We start from the raw sequence: 6,781 nt of genomic DNA on the forward strand, positions 1-6,781 counted from the left end.
CCATTGTTAATCTAGGGGGAGATTGAAGACATGCATTACATCGTGGCCTCACAACCGCAGATATTTTAGGAATAACTTTATTTTTTAGTAGTTTTTAGTGGATTCCAGCTATAGTTACCACCATTAAAGATTTGCTACTTTTAGTTTTACTTCTTGGGCTTAATAATTTGCATCATGCAGAATAAAACTGGTAGTTATCTATCGTGTTTTTTATTTTTACATTCGATACAAATCATTGTAATTGATCTTTGATTGAATGAATAAAAATTTCTTGTGTGTGAAAGCATGCTCTATTTTTTTGTTTTTGTAGCATTGTGTGTTGCTCTGTTTTTATAAGATTTTACATATTTGTGAAAAGTGAAATTATTTCTCAAATTCTTGATGCAAAAGATGATATCAGATAATATTTTACATATTTATGAAAAGTGACATTATTTCTTTCAACTTATTGGTGCATAAGATGATATTAGATAAGTTTTCAATAGCAAAGGTGACATTGCCAAATTTAAAGATGGTATGTGCTCCTATTGAGGCAAGACAATGGTGTGCAGACAATGAATTTTCTAAGTTTTCTTCTGACAAAGAGTTTGAAAATCATTTCCTACAATCTTCAAAGACTAAATTTTTCCTTGTCAAGGAACATTAGTACCTATCTTTTCAATGTCGACATTGTTAGGCCCAAACCAAAAGTACTTCATATATATAGAAAATTGGATGGTTATGTTATTTGGATTTCATTTTGAAATAAATGAATTGAAATTCTACCATTTTTTTTGTTTTATTTTGAAATTTTGATGAGTATTTAATTCATTTATGAAGTAATATGTTGTAGCTTTCAAAAATTATTCATTCAGCTATGATCAAATTTTATGAGGTGTAATAACTTGGAGGAGATTTTTTCGAATTAGATTGTGTGGTCATTTTTGCACAAAGATTTTAGATTACAACTCTTCCATATTCATGAATTGTCAAAACTTGATTTTTCTAAAGTTAATGATTTTTCTAAAATTTGTTGAATATTATTATTTTTATAAAGTTTTTTGATTATTCTACATTCTTATTGCTCTACAATTGTAGTTTAGATATCTAACAATGTATGTTATTCTATTTCCAACCAAATTCATATTATTTACTAGATAGCATGATTATAGAAATTTTAGAATCACACAAAATAAACTGCTAGATTTGAAGGAGAATATATCTAAATCAAGATTATGCACTACTACAAGAAGTTTGTCCAAAGAGAGGAAATAAGTTTGTCAATTTTTGAATCATGTCATTCAATTATTATAGAGAATCTATTTCTATAAAAAGCATAGTAGATCAAACAACCATTTCATACAATACTAAATGTAATTCAAAGACATGTTTTAGTTTTCCTTGTCAAGAAACATCACTCCCTTTTTTCTTAGGTTTTAAAAAAGAGATGATTATATTTATTTGGATTTTCCTTTTTAGAAGTAAAGTGAAATTATGTCGTCAATCTCTTCTATTGTTTTCTTATAGAGTAGTATGATGTTGTAGTTTCAAAACTCATTGTAATTTCTTATAATATTTAAAGATTTTCTCATAAATCATCTTTGTTCTTTATTTATTGATTTTTTATAATTTTTAAAAGTATTAATAGTTTTGAACTTTTTGGAAAGCATTACAAAATAGTTACACAATAAGATCAAAACATATGGCATAAGGCAACTATCAAATTGTTGAAAATATTATTTTGTGTTATCATTGATATTAATCATGTTTTTATTGATGTCAAACAAGGTCCAAAAGTTGTTCTGGAAGTATATGATTAATGGTGCTACATCACAAGTCTATATTGACATATATGGAAATTGGTGTGATGAATATAAATGGTATATTCAATAGATTCTAAAGTATAGAAGATGTATTATATTATCCACAACAAATTGAGGCTAATTATGACTGTTTTGGTGAATCGACTGTCACATAAGGTTCATTTTTTTGGTCTACATTATGTTGCATTGGTTAATATTTTATTTTGGCTACATAATATGATTTTAGTAGATGCAAAGAATGTTATATCCAAGGTTTCATGTTCTCATTTGATCCATAGCTAATTTGGTGTCAATCTTAGTGTTGCTTATGTAGTGACAGTGTACATGTTTGTAGGAATGTTTTGCATCCTTAGCCTTCTTATTTTTTTGGTGCATTTCTTCTTTGATGTAGTATTTCTAGTGTTATATGATGCTATGTTGCAAATTTGTAGGTTTTGTGAAGGTCCCCATTACTTTTTTTAGTATGTTTAATTAGGTTGCTTTATCGACTCTATTCTTTGGAAATGACTTGAGTGCTTTTGGTCTATGTAGTAGTGTGTGGAGTTGAAGGTGGTTATTTGGGATTGATTGGAAGGTGTTTCGATATGGTGTGATACTTCACACATCTCGTTTCACTGCCACATTTCTTTAGAGAACATATTTGGGGATGACTACCTATACTCTAATGTTAGATCCAATTAGGCTGGCCTAATCTTTGTGTGGATGGTATATATTGGATGATATCCTTTAGGGGATGATGTGATGGTATGAGTTGAATGAGGATTTGTGCATAATTTCTCAAATAAGTGTGATGGTGTGTGAGTGCAAATAAGTAGTGGTGAAGTAAATTTTAAATGTTTAGAATAGTTTATGAACAACTATTCTTTGTAATTAGGCATATAGTATCTTTCCCTAAAGAAGTAATCTTTATAATTTTGCAAGTCCATTGTATCTTTCCCTAAGGTTGTGTGCCTTAGCCTGCTACTTGAAACTAGGAGCAGTGAGCTTCCTTGGCCTAAAGCCTAAAACTTTGTAATATTTTTTTCATATAGTGATATAGTTCTCACCATGGGTTTTCCCTCATTAGGTTTTCAACATAAAATCTTGGTTTTATTGTGCGATTGATGTTTTGTTTTTTGTTGTTTACTTTTGCACATATGATAAATGGAATGAATGTTGAATGAATTGGTAATGTTTATATATATTTATTTACACCCCCTCTCAGCATCTTCAAGCATTCAACACAAACTACAAGAACCAAATGTAGATAAATAATAGGACAATTTAAGAAAAAAATAATAGTAGCTTATCTTCCTCTTTTCTCCACTTTTATTCCTCTCAAAAACCCTTCTATCTCCATTTTCTTAAAACCTTTTCTTTTGAGTCTCTTTATTTATCACCAAACTACAATTGATTTTGCCTCATTGTTAGTTTCCCTTCCCATCTCTTTGCATATTCTTCCACCAAATTTCTTTTTTCATCTATAATGATTCCTTCAATAGAAACTTCTCTATTTATAGAAATAAAATGCAATATGTTTCACAAATTATAATTTTTCACATCAATTACATAACCTAGAACCTCCAAAAGGCATGTACTTTCTACATAAAGGTGTTACAATGAAACACAATTTTAAGGATTCTCACATAAATCACAAAAAAATGCATCCACCCTTCAATTACATGTAGTAAAATAGCTCCCAAGAATGAATAATTATTATATCTATTTTAGTAAAATAGGTATTACAACTACATAGAATCATAAAAATCAATTATATAATCCACAAATAAAATTTAAAATACTATCATAGAATTTAAACACTAAGATATAATTATTACAAGATCAAGAACCCATTTATTTATAAACACTAGACAATTAAAGAATAGAAATAATTTATTGATACCATTAATATTGATGTGTAGATGTAGATATAACATTGAACTTCTATTAATGTTCAATGTCAAAAATTTGAAATACAAATCCTTGATCATTTGAAACATATGCTTTACCAATATAATCTACTAATAAAATTTTAAAAACTATCATAGAATTTAGATACTCAAAGATTATTACAAGGGAAGCAAATCATCTATTTGCAACCATTAAATAATTGAATAATATAATACATTGTTAACTCAATGGGTTATTAATTCTTAGGTATAGAAATAACATTCAATTTCTTACAAATCACTTGACTACTTCATTCAAAATTTAAAATAATAAACCTCAATAGTTTTGAAACATAAATTTTACCATTACAATCTATGAAAAACATTCCACATACTAACCTTGGACACAAGCTCTGCAATGGTAATGGTGGAAAATTGACTTCCCTTTCATCTCTTGTGCCCTAATCCCTATCATTTCCTTGGGATCTTGTATCCTCTCATTCCTTGAGGGCTGGGGTTTGCAATGTTTAAGGTTGGGGAAGGGGCCCAATCAGGCTCACATACTTTTGAATCGTTTCATGGTTCCTCTCTTATGGAAGACCCTCTGGTGGAAGATGCTTCCTTTCATATCTTTGTTCCTCATTATCGTGATGATATCTTTGTGGAACTTGAATTGGGGTCGTATTCTAATAAGCTAAAAGGTAAAAGTCCCACCAAAATGGAGGTACACCTAGAGGGACCAACCCCCTGACTATGTGTGTTGTTAGTGAAAATAAAGTTGAAGTACAAGATGTTTTAGTCAACAACCCTATTGCCGAACTAAGCCTATCCTTGGTGGGGAAGTTTGTAGCTTTTCGATGAGATCTAGAACTAGTGAAGAAATGGGTGTTCTCTAACTAGAAGTTAAAGGGGAGTGTTTCATCCAACGCCATGGCCAATGGACTGTTTTCTCTTTAGCTTCACAAGTCAAGCTAACCCAACTCATGTTCTCATGGAGGGGCCCTGGGTCTTTGGATCCTCAAAATAGCTCTTGCTATGTAAATGGAAATCGAACCTTGGCCCTTGGTCTGATATGGGTTCTATGGCTCTGACCTGGATTCACCTATCAGGACTCCCTCTGGAAATTTGGAACATAGAGTTTCTAAAATGGATTGCGAACTCTTTTGGTATGTATTTGGCTATTGATAATATAACACAGAGTAAATCCAGGGTCTTTTTTGCACGTTTTTGTGTCAACGTGGCCACTAATACGGTCTTACCCATCAAAAGTACTCTACAATCCAAAGTTGGGTCTTGGGTTCAACAGATAGAATATGAGACTATGAAAGATTTCTGTCAAAATTATGGAAGATATGGTCATCTGAGCACAAGATATAATAGAAACACAACCAAGAAACAACAACTGGCCACTAACCCTAAGAAGACTCATGAGATGGAGAACACAAATAAGAAGGAACCACCTCTTGCTAATAATGATCCAAAGGGAGTCTCCTCTCTAATTGAATTCCCCCTAAAAGTGGTTGTACCCTCGCTAGAAGATATTATGTCTACTCTATACAAAGATAAGAAGAAGAGTGTGGATGACCTTTCGACTTCTACCTCTAGTGTTGAGTTTCCTGTGGTGGGCCCTTATAGTCCTCTCCCCTTGGAGGAACCTAAGAGATTGAATCCCCTAGGTGCTAATGAGATTGTTATTAATTTGAACCAAGCGAAATACAAGGAACAAATTAAAAATGAAAGAAAGAAAAATTAAACCTTACCCAAGGAAAATGGGCCCCCTATCTCATCTAAATCAAGTGTGGAAGTGGGGAATACATTGATGGTGACTCCCAAGAAAATGTTCAATGGTGGTTTTGGTAATGTAAAATAAAACTTACAGATGTTGGGGTTTTTTGCTATTCCGCCGCAAACCAAGACAAAAATCTTCCTTGAGGAGGATTAAAAAGAAGACAAGGGATGGGAACAAGTGCCTATCAAGAAGAAGAAGAAGAAAGTTGATGTGAGGGGTAACACCAAAATGGGTTGGCCAACTAACAAAGACTCTAGACATAAGGAAGTGGAACAAGAGGTAGAAATAGGAAAGCAGTCAACCTTGGATGAAATCCAAGAAAACAAGAAAAAGAGGAATTAACCCAAAGTGTTTGGGATTATCCCCTAATCAGGTGAGTAGGGCTCTTAAGAATTAAATTTATATGATTATTATCGACTAGAATGTTGGGGGCCTTAACAACCCATTAAAACAACATGTGCTCAAATGTAAAATTGTGGAACAAAAGGTGGATATTCTTATGATTCAGGAAACTAATATGAATAAGGATAATTTTCAGAAAACCATTAACCCTTTCTGGCCCTCGGCTCACTTCTTAAATAGAGACTTTGATGGTTCCTATAGGGGATAGCTACTGTATGGAACCCCAACCTGTTTGAAGGAAATTTGGTATCTTCTTAAAGAAACTTGCTTATTGTTAAAATGAGAAACATTAAGTCAAATTTACAATAGCTTCTGGTTAATTTTTATTCTTCAAATATTTGCAATATCAGGGCCAACCTATGGAGATCCATAAATTTACAGATTAAAAATAGAGGTAATGAATTATTGATGATTGTTGGAGACTTCCACTCTCCCCTCTACCCCTTGGAGAAAGATGGGAAATGAAGACTTCTCGGATAGTATGAATGAGTTGGATGAACTCATCACTTCCTCTGGTCTTTTGGACATATCTCTCAATGGGTCTAAATTTACCTGGACCAACAAAAGTCAAGAGGTCTGTTTGATTCAGGTGAGACTTGATCGGGTGCTGATCTCCTTTAATTGAAACTATCTTGATTCTTTCTATCTTTGGCCATCTCCTCACTTGAGATTTGACCACAAAGCTATTCTCCTAATGAGATTAGAAATCCATATCCTTTCAATTAAGAATTGATGTGGGCTCAACATGAAGATTTAAGAAGGCTAGTTAGAGAATGGTGGAATACTCCTGTTGTGGGAGCTCTGATGTTTAAATTACCCAAAAACTCAAGATCCTGAAAGAAAGAGTTAAGGGTTGGAATAAGTATTCCTTTGGTAATATATTTGAGAAAAAGAAGAACATAATTAATAATCTACAAGCC

Source organism: Cryptomeria japonica, chromosome 9, assembly GCF_030272615.1.
Source record: "Cryptomeria japonica chromosome 9, Sugi_1.0, whole genome shotgun sequence".
In the NCBI taxonomy this organism is placed as follows: domain Eukaryota; kingdom Viridiplantae; phylum Streptophyta; class Pinopsida; order Cupressales; family Cupressaceae; genus Cryptomeria; species Cryptomeria japonica.